Raw genomic sequence first — 18,594 nt, forward strand, 5'->3', positions numbered from 1 at the left:
TCAGGAATGATATTAGGGAAAGTACATTTAATACACGTGCCTTCTTAAAAAAAAATGTACTTTTCGATTTAACTTTCTCTTTTTCTCCTATTCTTCTTATCTCTCTCTTGGGAAGGGGGGCAGGGGCAGAGGAAATCAATCCTAGTTCCTCTGCTTATGAACTACACTTGCCAATGTCCCATTTATGAAGGCAGGGCAGGGTGGTACCTTAGAAACTAACTTAGCTAACTTTAAAAAAAAATTAAGGTAGCTGAAAAACAGTGAATTGGTCTGTAGAAATACTGAATTTGACAGAAGAAATTCACCCTAACCGCCCTGGTTATGATGCAATTAGATTAAACAAGTCTATGTACCTCCCCTCCCCTCAGAGTCTCAACCTTGGGACAATAATTAGCTTTTGCTAAAAAACAAACACATTAATTTCCTCTTATGTTTTTGCTGAAATTTTTTGAGGCTAGGCTTGGTTTAAAAATGTAAATATGATTCTGTCAGTCATCCCTTTTGGTAATAGGCTGTCTGGGATTTTTAAGAGCATATAATGAAAAAGAAACTGTGATTCCCAAAGACAAAACAGACCCCTGCTGTTCCTGTTCATATTTATTTCACAATCAGTCCTTTGAAATAGTGTGATTCACACTTTGATGCTGCAGTGGTTTAGCGGACAAAATCATTAAATGAATTAAAAGCAGCTTGCCAAGCTGAAAAATGGGCATCCAACTTTTCTATTGGGATAAGAAGCAATCTTATCAGAAAGGAGAAATCCTGATTCATTACGTGGTAGCAACATTCCAGCTTGCTGAGACTTGAGGCTATCTTTGCAATTAGTGTCCTCTTAAAATAATAGAGCGTATTTCACAAACTCCAAGAAAAGGTATTTTGCATTTTAATGCTGCCCTGATTATATGAAACAGTCAAGTAGTGGTTAAGTTGGTAGTGTAATGTAAATAAAATGCAATATCTATAGTTTTTAAAAGGCTGTCCCTTAAGAGCAAACTTATGCATAGGAGACTGATTGTTGCCAGGTAATTTATGGCTAAATATGGAGGGGAGGAGGGATCCTTCCAGTTTACCTTGCACAGTGTGACCATAGTCTACTTTTATACCAAAACAGTTTGTGTGAAACAATGAGTTCTCAGTAGCAGAAAGATGCACATGGCCTAAGCATTATCTCCAACATGATGATTATCTTTGTTTGTCACACAGATTACCATCTGTTCAATCTTAACCCTGGATTTCTGCAACATTTTCAGCATAACAAAAGCACAAATGCTTTTGTCTCTTGCTGGCAAGTACAAAATAGTAGCACTATGTGGAAATGGAGAAGAAAAATTCTGGTTTGTTGCTTTAGGATTGTATGTGGATTTCAACGTTTCAGTTTGGTATCAAGCATTTCCATATAAATGTATGAGTGAGTGATTTACCAAACCAATGCTCTTGGTAAATTAGAGATGGGAGACCCCTTTTCAGTTCTATGTCCCAACAATACATAAAGTCAAGCACTTACAGATTAGAAAATATCAGCTCCGGTTTACTGTGTAACCTTAATTGCCCCTTCCCCATGTATAATCATTACAATATAGCTTTTTAAGTAATGATCCCATGCCATTGAGCAGCTATTCAATTTTTTGTTCAATGTGTGGCCCCAGGCCTTATATATGTGCTATTTAAACCCTGCTCTGAAGACAGAATTCTTAATTTCCTGGTGGGTTATGCAAGGGGGGCTCACCAGGATGCTCCTGTTGTCAACACAGAAGGTGATCAGATGATCAAACAGAAACCAATTGGATGACCTGCAGGACTAAAACAGTAGAAATCGGATGAAATTTAATACCACAGAATAATGGCAAGTCGGAAGTGCTTCATAGTTTTTTCACAACGCTCTCTGTTGAGATGAGGTCAAAAGTGGCAGCAGCGGGGTGCCCCCAGCATGGGTTCACTGCCTAGATTCTGGGTTGGGGCACATGGTATGGAAGAGGGTTGGCAACACACTTGGGCATGTCAGAGAATTGGTACAAACGTACCCTGAGATATGAAGATAAAGCATTCCTTAATTTTTGAATGCCTTATTTGGGATGTCTGGCACCTCATTTTTTTCAGAACATCAGCGTTTGGAGTATAGCTTCCCTTGACTTTAGTTGTAGCTGTAAGTACTCGGCACTTCTGCAAAACAGATGTGGTACCTCAAGAGCAGCACCCAGAAAACAATATATACAGTTAGAGATTACCAGTGAAAAGTTTCTTTTATGTGACTTAGCATCGCACACACTCTGTGATGATGATGATTCAATTCTTCAGGGTAGCATTCGGCTGCCTTAATAGCATTCAGTGGCCATCTCCTTTTCCTGCAGTCCTGTTTCATTCATAATACAACTTTCAACTGCACAAAAAAAAAAGTGAAGCCAGGGACTTATTGACAGCAGCCTCCTTCACTGAACCCTCATTGATCCCCAGAGCAAGGCTTATCCAGTGTGCTATGGCTAAGTACAGGCATTTAAGAAGCCCAAGGCAGAAGCATTCTAACTTTGGAGCTTTACTCTAAGTGTCCAAGGTTAGGTCTAGAGCAAACAGAACAGGAGTCAAATGGCTGAGCCATGCTGATTGGCTGCTGAGCAAGGGCAGTCGTGCTCCCAACCCCCTGCTGTCATGACTTGCACATGCCTGTTTTCTCACTTGGGTGCCCAAGCAGCTATCCCCAGGAGCCATTGGCGATGTGTAGGGGGTGCACATGGGTGTACATATACCCCTAGAGATTGGCGGTGTACCCCCTGAGAGAAGTGCTGCTGACAGCACCTGCGGGCAGTCACCAGTCCCACACCCCACCCCCTTGCTGCCAATGGTGGTGTCTGTGGGCAGTTGCTGATTGCAACTGGCTGCTGCCAACACTGCTGGTGACATCTGCAGGTGGTTGCCAACCGCTGGTCAAAACTCACACCATCGCTGCTGCTGTCACTACCACCACCACCTGTGGGCAGTTGCCGTGCACCCCCCCAGCCTCTGGCAGCATGTGTCATTTATGCCAGGAGCTGCATCAGGTCCTCCTGGACACCCTGTCTGAGTCTTGCTGGAGGTTAGGGGACACCATCGCTGCCCACTTGGACCTGATGTGCCAGCAGCTCATTATGGCATGCACCCTCATGACCACCAGCCAGCTGTCCTGCGTGTGGCCATCCAGCGCAACCTACACCCACCAAATGCATATGCATGTCTCAGATGCCTGGTTTCTGTGTGTTTGCGGGTGGAGTGAGCAAGGTGTTGCAAAGTCCTGTGGGTGGTGACGGAATGCGATTAACGTGAGTTGCGATGGGATCTGGTACAGATCTTCGTTACAGCACTCTAATCTACAGCACTGAAGTCTCATACCAAATCCATCCAGAGTTATCTTAGAGTGGAATCCTCCATTTTACTGCTCTCTATAGCTAGGGACAGACATTCAAAAAGCATGACCCTAAATTGATTAAATCTTTGCAGGTTAGACCAACCTGGCTAGGCTAAATCAGTTATGTAACCAGACAGACATTCCACAAATGCAGTTATATGCCTGCAGTGGCTCAGGCTAGAAGTTTGGGGAGGGGGGGCGGGGGGGGAATGGACTAGAGCAGCTCTCCCTTCCCTTTCACAGAGCTGAGCTGACGGGCTTGTAGCCAGGCCCTGGCAGGATGCTGTGATTAGGGTGGGGTTCCCCCCTTCCTGACCAGCCCAGCAGGAAATGTTTATCACCCCTAACTCAGTGTTTATCATCCCATGAAGAAAACAACAGAGGGACATTACCAGCTATCTGCTGATTGTCCTTTTGTCCCCTCTGCCGCAGCTCAGAGGTAGCCAGCATGTGGCCTGCTAGCTAATGTTGAGAAGTGTCTGTGGGATAGGGGGAATGCCTGCTTAGCAGAGAGTGGGGAGGGGAGTGGGGAGAGCAGAAGCCAGGCAGATGCCTGCAGAGACTGGGAGCTGCAGCCAGGGAGCAGAGAAGAGGGCCAGCCCTGTTGTGGAACAGAGCGCCCCACCCATCCGTGAAGCATACTGGGATGCTGTGGGAGTCTGATTTAATTTAAACCAGCACAGGGTCTGGGACAGACATTGAATAAACTGGTTTGAGCCAAATCAGTTAAGTCTGATACCACATTCAACCAGGTTTATCTCAAACCAGTTTCAGCCATTCTCAAGCTGGTTTATGTGCGCTGAATATCTGTTCTGTTACAGGTTTAAACCAGTTTCTGATCACTTAAACTGGTTTATGTGTAATGTCTGTCTCTAGCCTATGTGCCCTGATTGTCTGTTTGGTTATGGCTGTAGAGTACTTTCTGCGTACTTACTGTGCAATAAATGTAATGTTGGTACCTGGCCTTTATGAAGGAGGGAATGGATAAAATAGTGTACAAAAATATAATTGAAGGCCAATTAACAATAAATATGCCAATGGGGGGCCATGTTATAGTTTCATAAGCAACTCAAATTTGGCATTTCCCTACTTTTAAGCAGTTACTTGGAACACTGAAGAGTACACTTAAAGTCACTTTTGTTTATATGGAGGTATATCAGGGGTAATCTGCAACACCTGAGATAATGCTGTAACTGATAGCAGCTCTAAGTTGTCATCCTCTAGGTAGACCAGCACCAGAGTTTGTTGAGGTGTGTGCACTGCCAGTAGCTCTTTAATTGTAGATTAAGAGCTTCTAGCTCTCTATAAGACTAGGATATCTTTCCAGGGAGCTGGACAGAATGCTTTAGTACTGCATTGCTAACTGACCAAGAGTTATAATGAGAGAACTAATTTGCCTGCAATAGTGAAACCATTATTTAAACTGTACAAATCAGTCCTCTTCGATGCATCCAATAGCTAAATTAATCTCTCTGAATGTGAAAAGTCCATATAATAAGCAACAAGACAGCTTCCATATTATGGACCAAACAATGAACATAAACCTATTTCATGTCTGATTGACAGTAAGTTATGCCTGATTGAAATTACGCCTGTTGGATGTGAATGAAGTTATTGTCAATTTCTTTTACTATATAATTTGAGTATATGGTGCACTTCTGTAGTAAAACAATCCAGAATACTTTGGGTTATAGTGTTGCCACAACACATTTCTTCTGTTGTGACAACCAAAATGAGAAAAGAAAAAGGCAGAAGTCAACCTTAGTCATTAACGTTTTAAAGTAATCAAAGAAAACCTGGTTTGACTTAAAATTCTGCAAGACTACTTTGCCTACATGCTTCAAAGAAGGGTAACATTTACCAATATGAAGAATCGTTTCTTGAATTAAAAAAAAAATAATTCCATAGAGATTTGGCCATCTCTTTAGCTTTTAATGAATAGATATATTTGTCCAAATCTTGTTATCGAGTGTTGAGTTTACTGGGAAAGGGTTAATTGTATTTGCTGTTTGTTACCTTGTCTGGATATTGGAGAGAAGGATGTTGCTCTCAGTGTCCTTCAGCTAAGTAGCCCTACAGGAGGAACTTGAAGGTTTCAAGCTTGGTGAGAAGATCTGAACTGTGGGGTTTGAGTTCCAGGGAAAGGCAGAGTTTGGATTTTACAAGGTGTGTGATTGTGTTAAAAGAAATGTTTGGAAAAGGAAGCTGACAACACCTTACTGGCAAAAAAAATATGGACTAAAATCGATTTACAAAGGCTATTTCTGATGTTTTTCCAAGAGGGGTAGGGAAAACCCCAACATGCAACCTATGTTGTATGTCTCCCAGATTATGCAACATAGGTAAGCAACAACGTCCTGGGAGTAGGGGGCCACAACTGTTCTGTGAGTGGGTGCACCCTCAGGAGGCCTCAAGTGCCTCTACGCTAGTGCTCGTAGTATGGGGAACAAGCAGGAGGAACTGTGCCTCCTGATTGTGAGTAAGAATCCAGACTTAGTAGGGTTCACAGAAACCTGGTGGGACCCCACCCATGACTGGGCGGTGGGCATTCAGGGATACACCCTATATAGAAGTGACAGGACAGAGAGGAAAGGGAAGGGGGGTCACACTCTATGTCAAAGAGCACCTCACAACATCAAGGATTAGCTTTGGGTTAGAGGAGAATCAGGCAGAGACACTGTGGGCCAAACTACAAGGGGGCATGATGAAAAGGACCTTACGGTGGGTGTCTACTACAGACCACCCAACCAGGGGGAGGAGCTGGACCGGGACTTCTCTGGTCAGCTATGGTCACCCCATTCTCATCAATAAATTAGGCAACTGTGGCATTGATGCCTACACAGTTGGATGGGTAAAAAATTGCCTGATGGGGCGCACCCAGAGAGTAGTGGTGGACGGGTTGTATTCAGCCTGGTGAGATGTGAGCAGGTGGGGTCTCCCAGGGCTCGGTCCTTGGGCCCGCACCGTTTAACAGCTTCATCAGCGACTTGGACAAGGGGGTGGAAAGCACGCTGTCCAAGTTTGCTGATGACACTAAGATCTGGGGCGAGGTGGACACGCTTGAAGGGAGAGAGAGGCTGCAACTAGATTTAGACAGACTACAAAAGTGGGCAGATGAGAATAGGATGGGGTTCAACGTAGACAAATGCAAGGTGCTGCACCTTGGGAGAGGGAATCCACAGCATACATACAGTCTGGGGAGTTCCTTTCTTGAAAGAACAGAGGCGGAAAGGGATCTTGCAGTCATTATTGACTCCAAGATGAACATGAGCTGCCAATGCCAGACCGTAGTCAGCAAGGCCAGCCATACCTTGTCATGCATCCAAAGATGCATCTCAAGCTGCTCTAGAGAGGTGATACTCCCCCTCTATGCAACATTGGTCAGGCCACAATTGGAGTACTACATTCAGTACTGGGTGCCGCACTTTTAAAAAGGATGTGGCCAGCCTGGAGAGGGTTCAGAGGAGGACCACCCATCTGGTGAGAGGGCAGCAGGACAGGCCCTACAAGGAGAGACAGAGGGACCTGAACCTATTCAGCCTCAGCAAGAGGAGGCTGAGGGGGGACCTGGTGGCTGCCTACAAACTCATCAGGGGAGATCATCAGCAAATAGGAAGAGCCCTTTTCTCCCCAGCACCACCTGGGGTGACGAGGAACAATGGTAATAAGCTGATGGAGAACAGGTTTAGGTTAGAGATAAGAAGGCAATATTTTACAGTTAGGGTGGCCAGAATCTGGAACCAACTTCCCAGGGAAGTGGTCCTTGCCCCTACCTCAGGCAAATTTAAAAAGAGGTTAGATGATCACCTGTCTGGGGTCTTGTGAACCCAGCATTCATTCCTGCCTGGGGCAGGGGGTCAGGCTAGATGATGTGATCAGGTCCCTCCTGACCCTAGCTACTATGAAACATAACTGGGCAAGCTTAAAACATTTTTTCTTGATGATAAAATATGACCTTTAATGATGCCAAGGATAGGATTTTTCTTGCACCCTAACAGAACTTACTCTATTTCTTCCTTTTATAAAATCTCATTTCCTTTCATGCTTCAGCACATGTGAAGCTGAGGCTAGCCTGAGGGAGGTATTTTGTTTAGCTGTGTGGACACCATTCCTTCCAGGAAATGCTGCAGCCAAAACACACACATATGCACACACAGACATCAGAAAGAGGATGAAAATAATTTAAACCTTTAACAGAAAACAACCCCTAAACTGGCCTCGGGGGGTCTGAAAGTCAGTACACACTGATTTTTGTTTCCTTGTTTTTACTGGTTGAGTCAATGAAATGATGCATTTCTTTTCCAAACACAGGGCACTGCCCAGGGCCAATCTCTCATTCTCTGGCTGTTTAGGACCCAAATGCTACATACCAATTTTTTATTTTTTTTTTTGTCGAGAGAGACCAAACTAAGAAAGATCTGCTTTTATGAGTCATATTTAAAACATGTACAATATATATATCTCCAGATTATGAATGTGATTTTTTTTTTAGATTTAATATGGAGAAATAATAATATTATCTATTATTCTGCATCCTTTTTACTGTTAGGCAGGTGTCTTTAAATATTGAAGGTCAGGTTCTTCTAACAAGGTGTCATATCCTGATATCCTTCATTGCAGTTCTAATATCATCAGCTATCTCAGTGGCTGAAGAAGGATTCTATTCAACATGATGAACAAAGACGAATCTGACTCAACGTTAAATGGCTGCCACTATATGAGCCGTGGCTGTTATTACCAGAGTGAATAAAGACTTGCTTTTAATTTTTCCTTTTCACTGTGCTGTCTTTTTGGGTTGTATCAGAAAGGAGTGAGGGACTAGAATGGCTAATAGGATAGAAACAGAAGGTTTGAGGTAGTTGTACACGCTTGAGCTTAGATGATGGTAAACTTCTTCACCTGTGCAAGATGGGTGTTACTTTTCCACCTCTCAATGTCCCATGCAAGGACCAGTCACACCTGGAGTCTCTTGTGGCCCTGAGTGCAAGGGCTGTGCCCAGTGGTGTAACTGGGGGAAGTGGGGAGAGGACTAGGGGTAAGTACCCCGGGTGCCAACCTGGAGTGGGAGGCTGCAAAAAAAGTGGCTGCTGCTGCTGGACACTGCATATACATTCACAATCGTGGCACCAACCATAAGTTATCACTTCTGCTTTGCCCTGGGCACCCAGCTACATCCCTACACTGCTGGTTGTGCCTTAAGGTGCCCTCTGGATTATAGACCCCTCTCAGCCTTCTCCTTTCCAAACTAAAGAGTCTAGTTTTTTAGTCTGTTGTGGTATGGTAACTGCTTCACCCCTCTGATCACTTTGGTTACCCTTCTCTGTACCTTTCTAATTTTACTATATCCCTTTGAGATGTACACCCAAGACCAGAACTGCACACAGGATTCAAGATGTGGGTGCAACATGGAGTTGTATAGTGGCATGATGATGTTTTCTATTTTGGGCACCTATACATGAGCAGCAAGGCTGCTCTGATGTACCGTAATTACAGTGCATAGGAGCAGACTCAGTTAATTGAGTCTGCTGAAGTGTGGTAATTACCACACTCTAGCAGTCTCCAGCATCTTGTATATCGGTGTCCCTGCACTTAAAAATGATGGTGGAGGCGCTTTATCTAAAGCTCATTCGACAAGCTTTAGATAAAGTACCCCGCCGCCATTTTTAAATGTGGGAACACTGATACACGAGACACTCTGTGTGCTTTAATTAGAGTGACTCAAATTAAAGCACCTACCCCAACACCCCTACTCCTGGAGCACGTGTATAGCACCCTTTGTTTTCAATTTCCTTCTTAATGATGCCTAGTGTTTTAGCTTTTTTGGTTACCACTGCACACTGAGCAGATGGTTTTAGAGAATGAGAATGATTTCAGGGACTCTTCCCTAAGTCATAACAGCTAGTCCAGCATTGTGTATGCACCATGGTACCATCCAAGGGAATGAAACAGAGTTTATTCTTCCTTTGCAGTTACAACCCCGTCCTCCTCCTGGGCTGAGAGCGAACAAGTTGTGTATTCTAGTGACATCACTAAGTTCTCAATTTAAACACAGCAGGTGGAAAGAAGTGCTGCAAACTGGAAAAGACATTGCCTGCTATCTATTGCCCAGCTATGCAAACAGCACAAAATTATGGGTTGGCTGTGATGAGTGATGGAACAACAGCTTTTTAATGCAGGAAGTGAAGGGAAAATAGTTGGCTTTCTAATGATAAATATCACATGAGGAAACTTTTTTTTCTTTCCCTTATCCTTCTTAAAGGGTAAAGTGCATAATCGTATCATAGCAATGTTTGACGCCATAGCTGTACAGAATAAATTGCTGCACTCTAAGACAAAACAGTCTCCTGAGCCAGGCAGGGCACTGTATTGTTGTGTTTGGAATTATAAACACCATGGCACAGAGACTGCCATCTTACGTGGCTTTAGCAATGCTGAGTTTACTGTAGTTTCTTAATGAATAATGCTAGCAATTAGTAAGAAGATGCTTCTTAGCAGGGGTGAAACTAAGGTAAAAACAGAATGATTTTTTTTTTCCCTTAGAGTGCTCTTCTTTGCTTCCATTGAAAGCTTTGCTTAAACTGACATTTAGCAGCAGATATATTCTATATCTCTTCAGAAGATGAACAAACCAATACCAGATTTCAATGTTGACCCACATATGCATGGCCAAAAGTGGGATTGTGGGACTATGAATTGGATCCCATCACACCTTATTGCCAGTGGAAGGGAAACCTGGAGTCATGAGCCTGGGCTTTCCCTGCACCAGCAAGTAGAAACTCCTGTGGCTGGGAGCCTCCTCCTTCTTTGTTCCTTCTTTATGATGACTGTTTTTTTGGACAACAGCTAGTGATTTAGATGGAATAGTGTTACACCCAGGATGAGACTCTTTCTAGAGAAGTATAAGATGAGGCAAAACAAATCCCTCTGAATGATGCACTGTTTTTTTTTGATATTAGCAATATGGAGAAATTGCAAAATATTAGCAATTAGGCAAATGTTTCTCCAGAAAATATACAAGTTCTCAGGTCCCTCAGTATCTGTCCTCATAGGTAAGCCAAATTGCAGACTCCTGTGTATACTCTTGTGTTTGAGGAGCTTTATACAGTTCAGATTCACAATTCTGTATCCCTGCCCCTTCCTCTGAGAGAACTATTGCCTGGCCAATCCAAAAGGGAACAGGGAAACTCTGAGTCATGACATGTGACCATTGTTCCTACCTGCACCTTTTCTTACTAGCATTTGGTGTGGCTACTAGTGTATGCTTCTCAATTCACTTGAAACCATCCCTCAAATTTTGCCCTCTTACATGCTAGTCATTATGGGTGCCTGTAGACCTGCAGGGATGCCACTCTAGGCATTGTGATTACAGTGTGTTGGAGCAGACTTGATTAATTGAGTCTGTAGGGGCATACTGATTAGTGCCCTTCAGCAGCCTCCACATCTCATGTATTCGGTGTCTTCATGCTTCAAAATGGTGGCAGGGGTGCTTTAACTAAAGCTCATTGAGCGAGCTTTGGTTAAAGCTCCCCCACCACCATTTAAAAGCACAGGACCCTGAATACAGGAGACGCTGAGGGCACTTTAATTAGAGCATCTGTCAGAGTTGCTCTAATTAAAGCACCCTCCCCATCCCCGTAGTGTGTGCAAAGATGTCCTGTGAGTCAGACGGAATCGCTTCTGTGACCAGTTTATTTGTGAGAAGAAAGGTAGTGACACATCCAGAACCAAGGGGTTTGGGGTACCAGGACTCTCAAGCAATAGATGATGATGATCTTGTTTGTGAGGAGGCTAAGTCAAGGATCCAGCAGAGGACTTAAAACATGTAAGTCTTTAAGCATATCATTGGTACTACTGACTTCAGTGAGAGTACTTGCATGCTTACATTACATGCAGACACTCCTAAATGCATGACTGGATCAGATCCTAAACCTAAAATGCTAAAAATATTGAGGGAAAAGGCTGTGGCAAAACACTTGTGTATCACTGTATATTTTCAAACAAAATATGTTTTGGCTAAGTCTGTGATGCAGTTTTTACTGCCAAATCATCAGTGTGTTATTACAAATCTTTAATAAGTCATGCAATCTTTAGTGCACATGCTGCATTGATGGCTAGGCAAACAGTGCTTTTTTCCCCTCTTGTTTTGCTCTTTTTATGTTTGTACACTTCTTTTACTCTTTTATTTCATTATGCCTTCAGATTGCCTTCAGACAGGGTGCAAAATGTTTTAATCTACTCTGGGCACAGTTTTCCAGAGGTTTGCCTGTAGCAACAGAATGAGAAGGTGCTAGATGCGATTATGTACTGTGCTGCTGTGAGAGCTGGAGAAGAATTTTCAGATGCTGTAGACAGCATGTTGTTACAATAATGCCCCAAGGCCTCAGTCATAGATCAGGATGCCCGTTATGATGGGCATTGTGTAAACATACAACAAAAGGATGTTCCTGTTTTAGACAGAGTTCTCTGCATGCTTCTCTCCTGGCCATTATGGCTAGGGACAGACATTCAAAGAGCCTGAGACTGAACTGATTCAGTCTTTGCAGGTTAGTCTAACCTGGTGTAGCTTTCCGTGCCTCTCCCCCCGAGTGTTGCGCGTCTGGGCTTCCGTTGCCTTCTGGGCTGCACGGCCAGGCTACTGGGAGTGGCCTTGGGTCAGCTCCCCAGAGGTCTCGCCTGCCACATCTTTGTTGACTGGTTTTTAAGTGGGAGGATGCTGCCTGGTCCTGTTTCCCCTGGTCCTTCCCCTCAGTTGTCCTTGCGACTGTTGCTTCTCAGGACTCCACCTCCCCTACATCCCACCTAACACCAACTGTGGTGTTGTCCGTTGGGGCCGGTGTTCTGGCCCTCACTGACACTCGGTCACTTGGGGGCTGCGGGTTACAGGTGGTACTTGTACCAAGCATCCACCGCTGTCCTTCAGTGTCTCCTGGTTCATGCAGTGTCTGACTTCGTCTGGACCTCGGGACCCCTTGTCACGTTGTTCCCTCCCTGGGTTTGGTACCTGTTGTTGGATGTCCATGTCCAGGTTCCAGCTCCATCGTCTCTGTCGGTGTTCCAGTCACTGCTGTTGTTGGCCTCTACCCACGCCAGTCACGTAAGTGTCTCCTTGGGCCCTCGCTGGCCCAACTTGTTTTCCATGGTTCCCCCTCTGGGGCGCCACCATGTCTTCTCCTCCGTAGGATCCTCCACACTCTGGCCTCTCTGGGCCAGTTGAAAACACTGCTTCTGGTCCCTCTGGCTCCCTTCCTGCCAGGCCTTTTCTCCTGGCACCAGGTGGCCAACTGGCCAATCGCCCTTGGCATGCTTTTACAAAGCATGCCCAAATGGATGTGGGAGCCATTCCCGGTTCCTTCTGGCTCTGCCACGGGTTTTCCTTTTGATCTTTGCCCGCAGTGGCTCCTGCCACCGCGGTTTCATTTTCACTGCCGCTGGCTGCCGACGTGGCATCCCGCCGCCTTTCTCCTGCATCTAGTAAGTTTCCTCCACACCTGGCTAGGCTGAACTGGTTTGTAACCTCAGAGACAAATGAGGAAATGCTGGCACATACCTGCAGTGGCTCAGGCTAGAAGTCAGGAGGTGCTAGAGCAGCCCTCCCTTCCCTTCTATAGTACTGAACTGAAGACGGGTGAGGCAGGCAGGCAGGACACTCTGATTAGGGAGGGGTTCCCTCCACCCCTTTGCTGTTGATAACAGAGAATTAAGTTACACAGCAGGGAGTTGCACAGGGAGTTGTTAGCATTTATCAGCCCATGAAACAAAACAAAATCTTCTCTCATTAGTTCAAGCTCTTCTTAAACAACTTATTCCATAGAAAGAATGAAGGAACATTACCAGCTACCTGATAATTAGTTCCAAAAAGCCCTAAGCCAACACTGTCCTGTCTGCTTTTGTCCCGTCTCTCACAGCACCAACCGTAGCCACCGTGTGGTAGGCTACCTAATGCTGAGAGTTGTCTGTGTAAGGCAGAGGTGATGGGAATCCCTGCTTGAGCAGAGAGTTGCGGGGGAGTTGCAGGAGAAAGCCAGGCAGATGCTGCTATACCTGCAATCTCTGCCAGAGCTGCAGCATGGGAGCAGAGAAGCTGAAGCAGAGAGCCTAGCCCAGAGAGCATGCTGGGATGTTGGGGGAGTCTGATTTAACTTAAACCAGGAAGGGGTCTGGGACTAGAGCAGCCCTCCCTTCCCTTTCACAGAGTTGAGCTGAGGGGCTCATGGCCAGGCCCTGGCAGGATGTTGTGATTAGGGAGGAGTTCCCCACTTCCTGACCAGCCTGGCAGGAAATGTTTATCACCCCTAACTCAGTGTTTATCACCCCATGAAGAAAACAACAGAGGGACATTACCAGCTATCTGTTGATTCTCCCTTTGTCCCCTCTGCCACAGCTCAGAGGTAGTCAGCATGTGGCCTGCTAGCTAATGCTGAGAGGTGTCTGAGGGATGAGGGGAATGCCTGCTTAGCAGAGAGTGGGGAGGGGAGTGGGGGGAGCAGAAGCCAGGCAGATGCCTACAGAGACTGGGAGCTGTAGCCAGGGAGCAGAGGGGAGGGGCTAGCCCTGCTGTGGAGCAGAGATCCCTGCCCAGCCCAGAGAGCATGCTGGGATGCTGTGGGAGTCTGGTTTTAATTTAAACCACCATGGGGTCTGGGACAGACATTGAATAAACCGGTTTGACACAAATCAGTTAAGTCTGATACTACATTCAACCAGGTTTATCTCAAACCAGTTTCAGCCATTTTCAAACTGGTTTATGCATACTGAACATCTGTTCTATTACAAGTTTAAACCAGTTTCTGATCACTTAAACTGGTTTATAGGTAATGTATGATCCTAGGTTATCTCACTAAGTTTGTTTCTTTATGTTCATTGGTAACAAAATGTTTTTCCCTAACCTGCTCTAAAGGGCCTGGTTTAGTATTTGTTACATGAAATCAATACGTTAAAAATGTCTACATTCATATAGTAGATTTCTTGCCTTCCTAAAGGGACCAATGAATTGCATCTATTAGAGATGGCAAAGATCTACGGGATAATCAAACTGATCTCCTTTCCAATGCAACACTATTCCCTAGTTTAGCTTTTTCTACTTTTTATCCTTGCTGGTGTTTAATAACTAAAGCATGTATCCCGTATACCTCTTTTGAGGAAGTATAGACTAATATTTGATTGGTAGTGCATGCTATTTAGATCTCAAAGCTTCAATTCAGTGTCTTCTGTTTACCAAATAGCAGCTGTTACATAAGAGGAGGCTTCTTTAATATTCAGAATATTATGGGCCTCAGGTGCTTGGCACAGATTTTCTCTTCTGTGATGCCTGCCACACTGTCTGGCCCCAAGGAGGGAACAGAAACCCTCCTGAACTGAAAGCATGAGTGTCCCCAGGTTAGCTGAAGAACCATATATTTTGGGAATGGGATGGATACTGCACTGGCAAAAGCTGTTGAAATGATGGCAGCCTAAACAGGGACAATACTGCCTCATTCAGTGCCAATATCTGTGCATGGACCGTGCTGCACTAAGGCAGCCATACTACTTCTGGTTCTAGAGCCTACATGACAGGGTTAACTGGGTACTTAGAAATAGGTTAGAACAGGATTTGTTTGGCATGGATAGATTATCCTCCCTTGAGCAGGGGTTGGACTGGATGACTACTTGAGGTTTTGAAACCGCTTCAAAATGAAACAGGGGTACTTGAAACATTTCAAAAGTTTCTAAATGTTTTGAGTTTCAAAGCTGGGCTTACTTGACTTCAGCGCCAGTCCCAGGCAACAGCCTTCTGTTATCTGGTGTGCAGATCTGGGGGCTGGCACCCCCGGGAGGGCTGCAGGGCTGTGCTGGGCTCCTCCTAGGGGTGTGAGCCCCTGGATCTGCACTACAGATGACAGGAGGCTGCTGTCACTGATTACAGCCAGCGGCAGCTCCAATCTTCCACAGTACTGGGCGCAGGCTGTGCCCAGCGCCAGTCCCAGGCAATAGCCTGAGCCCCCTGTCATCCAGTACAGATCCACGGGTTCGCACCCCTGGGAAGGCTGTGGGGCTGTGCCAGACTCCTCCCGGGGGTGCGAGCCTCTGGAACTGCACCAGATGAGAGGAGGGTGCCACTGCCGCCTAGGACTGGAGGCAGCAGCAATCTTCCTAGGCACTGGGTGTGGGCTGCACCCAGCACCAGTCCCAGGTGGCAGCCTGAGCCTTCTGTCATCTGGCACAGATCTGGGGACTCTTGGCAGGGGGCCAAGAGCATGGCTGCTGATGCTGGTAAGATATGGGGGGGCTGCAGCTGGGCGGGGGCCATGCATGGGGTCTGCAGCTGGGTGTGGGCTGGGCAGGGAGGCGAGCAGGGGGGTGCTGGTTGCAGGTGGGACGAGCAGACTGAGCTTCTTCTCATCAGGGTGCAGATCTGGGGGCTCACACCCCTGGGAGGAGTCCGGCAGAGCCCCACAGCTCTCCTGGGAGTGCAGGTGGGCCCCCAGTCTGCCTGCTGAATAACAAGAGGTTGCTCCTGCCACCTGGGACCAGTGCTGGGCTTAACCCACACCCAGCACCGGGAAGATTAGTTTTGCTGCTGGCCCCAACCGCAGACCCCCGATCTGCCTGCCAGATCACAGGAGGCTGCTCCCAGGGGTTCCACACCCCTGGGGGGAGTCTGGCGCTGCCCCACAGCCATCCTGGGGGTGCAGGCCCCTGGATCTGCCTGCTGGATGACAGGAGGCTGCCACTGATGGCAAGTGGCAGTTTTCCTTGCGACAACTTGAGGTGCAGTTTCCGAGAACCCTCTGCACCCATCTTCTTGAAACCTGGCAGGATTCATGCCCTCAGAAGGGGCTACCATCCCTGCAAGTTTCATCTGAATTGGACAATAAACGACAATGTTATAGTCAATTTTGTGCTTCCCTATTATAACCTATGGGTGAAACGCCGAAACTGTTTCACTGTTTTGACGCCGTTTCACCGAAATGAAACGGAACAGTGCTTTCAAAATGAAATGAAACACTATTCCTTTGAAACACTGAAATGGAAGTTGAAGCAGAATGGTGCTGTTTTGCACAGCCCTAGTGTAAATCACTACCAAAGCAAAGGCTGTGGACAAATGAACTAACTAACTACATTGAGTTAAGGAAGGGAGAGGTATTTACTGCATGTCAGTTGAACCAAGGCAACAGTATCTTGTGTGATGGGCTAGGTGGTAGTGATTTGTCCCAGGGGTTTTGAAAGGGTAAAAAATGATCGGAGGGCTTGGGATTCCCTTTCCTCACCAATCATGCCCCAGAGACTCACCCTCCATGTTCCCTGATTGGCCCCTTGGGTCACCTGGAGGGGGATAAAAGGGGCAGCGCAGCTGACTCGGGAGACCTGTGAGGGACAACAAGAAAGGAGTTTCAAAGAGCTGGCAAGAGCTAGGCCAGCAGGGTGGGAAAAGTTGCCCCAGAAGAGCCTAAAGGAGCAGGACCCGAAGGGAGCAGTTGAGCTCTCAGCAGCGTGGCCAGCAGGAAAGGATCCCCAGCGAGAGGTTGGGGCAGCACGGCATGCAGTCAGCAGGAGAGGCTCCCTGCTGAGCTCCAGGATCCCCAGCAAGAGGCTGCAGCCAGCAGGAAAGGTTCCCCACCTGGCTCCAGCAGAAAGTTGTGCAGTGACCTGAGAACCTCCCAGCTTCACTTCCAGTTTTTCCAGCAAGAGGCAGGGCAGCTTGACATGAGGCAGGGGCTTCCAGAAAGTCAGAAGCCCCAGCAGCCTGGAACAGGCCCAGCAGTGGTGGCTGCGTGGTAGAGTTTCTGCCCACCATGTGGGAGATCTGAGTTCAAGTTCTGGCTGGGTCAAGCAGGGGTGATTGAAGTTGGAGTGGAGGGGGTCATTGTTTTCCCCCTTTCCTCCTCCAGGTACCTACACCCTACATCTCTTGTCATTTGATGTTTCGTTCATTTTATATTTTGTCAATCAGTATTGTTTATTGTGTTGTTTGCATGTTATATTTTGTTAAACCTGTCTTTTGTTAACTAGATGAATATGTCTATGAATGTGAATGTGTAACCTGTATTGAATCCCGTCCCCTTGGGGTATTGTAGTGTCCCCTATACTCCCTGGTTTATATATGTTATGTTCCCACCACTGGTTCTCTCATTAAAAGGTGTACGGTTAAGTCCCCATTGGTGATCTGGCTCTGCTTAATAGGGAAGGAGGGTCCCTATACCTCCCACAGCGCTCGTACACCTGCTCTGATCCCTTCAATTGGAGAGGGGGTACATCTTGGAGTACCACTCGGGTTACAGATGTCTATTCTCTCTGTTAAGTGGCATCTTAAATGGGGCAGCTTGCTTCTGAATAAAACAACTGCTAAATTTCTGCAACGTAGATTATGCTTACTGTGGGGTAACTTCTCAGTTACCTTAGAGCAGGTGGGACACAGGGAGTCATACCTTGTGCATCCACACATTTTTGTGCTTAGCTCTAGTGTTAAAAAAATGTACAAGGTACAAAAAACAGTCAGTTGGGTCCATGCAACCAAACTTCATACCCAATATAAGCCAATGCAACCTTACCCATTCTAGATATATCTTTGAAGTGACTATGTCTGCTGCAATTTATTTCATTTTGGCTGAGGCCTATAAAAATGATAAATGACAACCAAACCCAATGGGGCAATTCTTTAACATATTTTTGGGGGATTTGATCATGTCTTTTCATGTCTCAAATCTAGTATCCCATCCTGAATGTAAAGACTTTTAGGTATTAGATTACCTATTAAATACCTTGGTACCTAAATGAGTATTGTGGTGGTAAAAACTCTATCCGCAACATCTGAAATTTCTCGACACCCAAATTTTGCCCAGCCCCTCCGTGTCAGTGAAGAGTGGTTCTGAACATTCTCCAAAAATACTTTGAGTGCTCTTTCTGGGAAGTACAGCTCCTTGCTGTGAGTTGTGGGTTCAAGGTACAATCAAGCTAATTACCCTTTTGGCCTGTTGAGTGATAATGTCATCTTTTATTAGACTTTTTAGCCAAAAGGGAGATTTTGTATGTTTTGGTGATTACATTTTAAGAGGTGACCTTTTATGTCGTTTTTACTATTGTTGTTGTTTGTTATTTGTGTACCAGTAGTGCTGAAGGTGTCAGTGTGCTAGGAACTATACAGTAACAGTCTAAAGAGACCTGATAGACAAAAGGGAAAGGAAATCCACAGAGAAGGTTACAGGAAATGTCTACAGCAGAGACTGAAATATCATCCAGCT

At 45.9% G+C, this 18,594-nt stretch overlaps 1 long non-coding RNA gene across 1 annotated transcript in view; it reads left to right on the plus strand.

Annotated features, from left to right (window-relative positions):
- The window catches only part of LOC102379741, a 58,940-nt gene extending 50,880 nt beyond the window's left edge, over window positions 1–8,060 (plus strand). Inside the window, exon 3 of the long non-coding RNA XR_323019.3 lies at window positions 7,997–8,060. This is a non-coding gene — a long non-coding RNA (uncharacterized LOC102379741). The remainder of the gene's footprint in view (window positions 1–7,996) is intronic.
- Window positions 8,061–18,594: the final 10,534 nt, after the last annotated feature.

Source organism: Alligator sinensis, unplaced genomic scaffold, assembly GCF_000455745.1.
Source record: "Alligator sinensis unplaced genomic scaffold, ASM45574v1 scaffold104_1, whole genome shotgun sequence".
Classification (NCBI taxonomy): domain Eukaryota; kingdom Metazoa; phylum Chordata; order Crocodylia; family Alligatoridae; genus Alligator; species Alligator sinensis.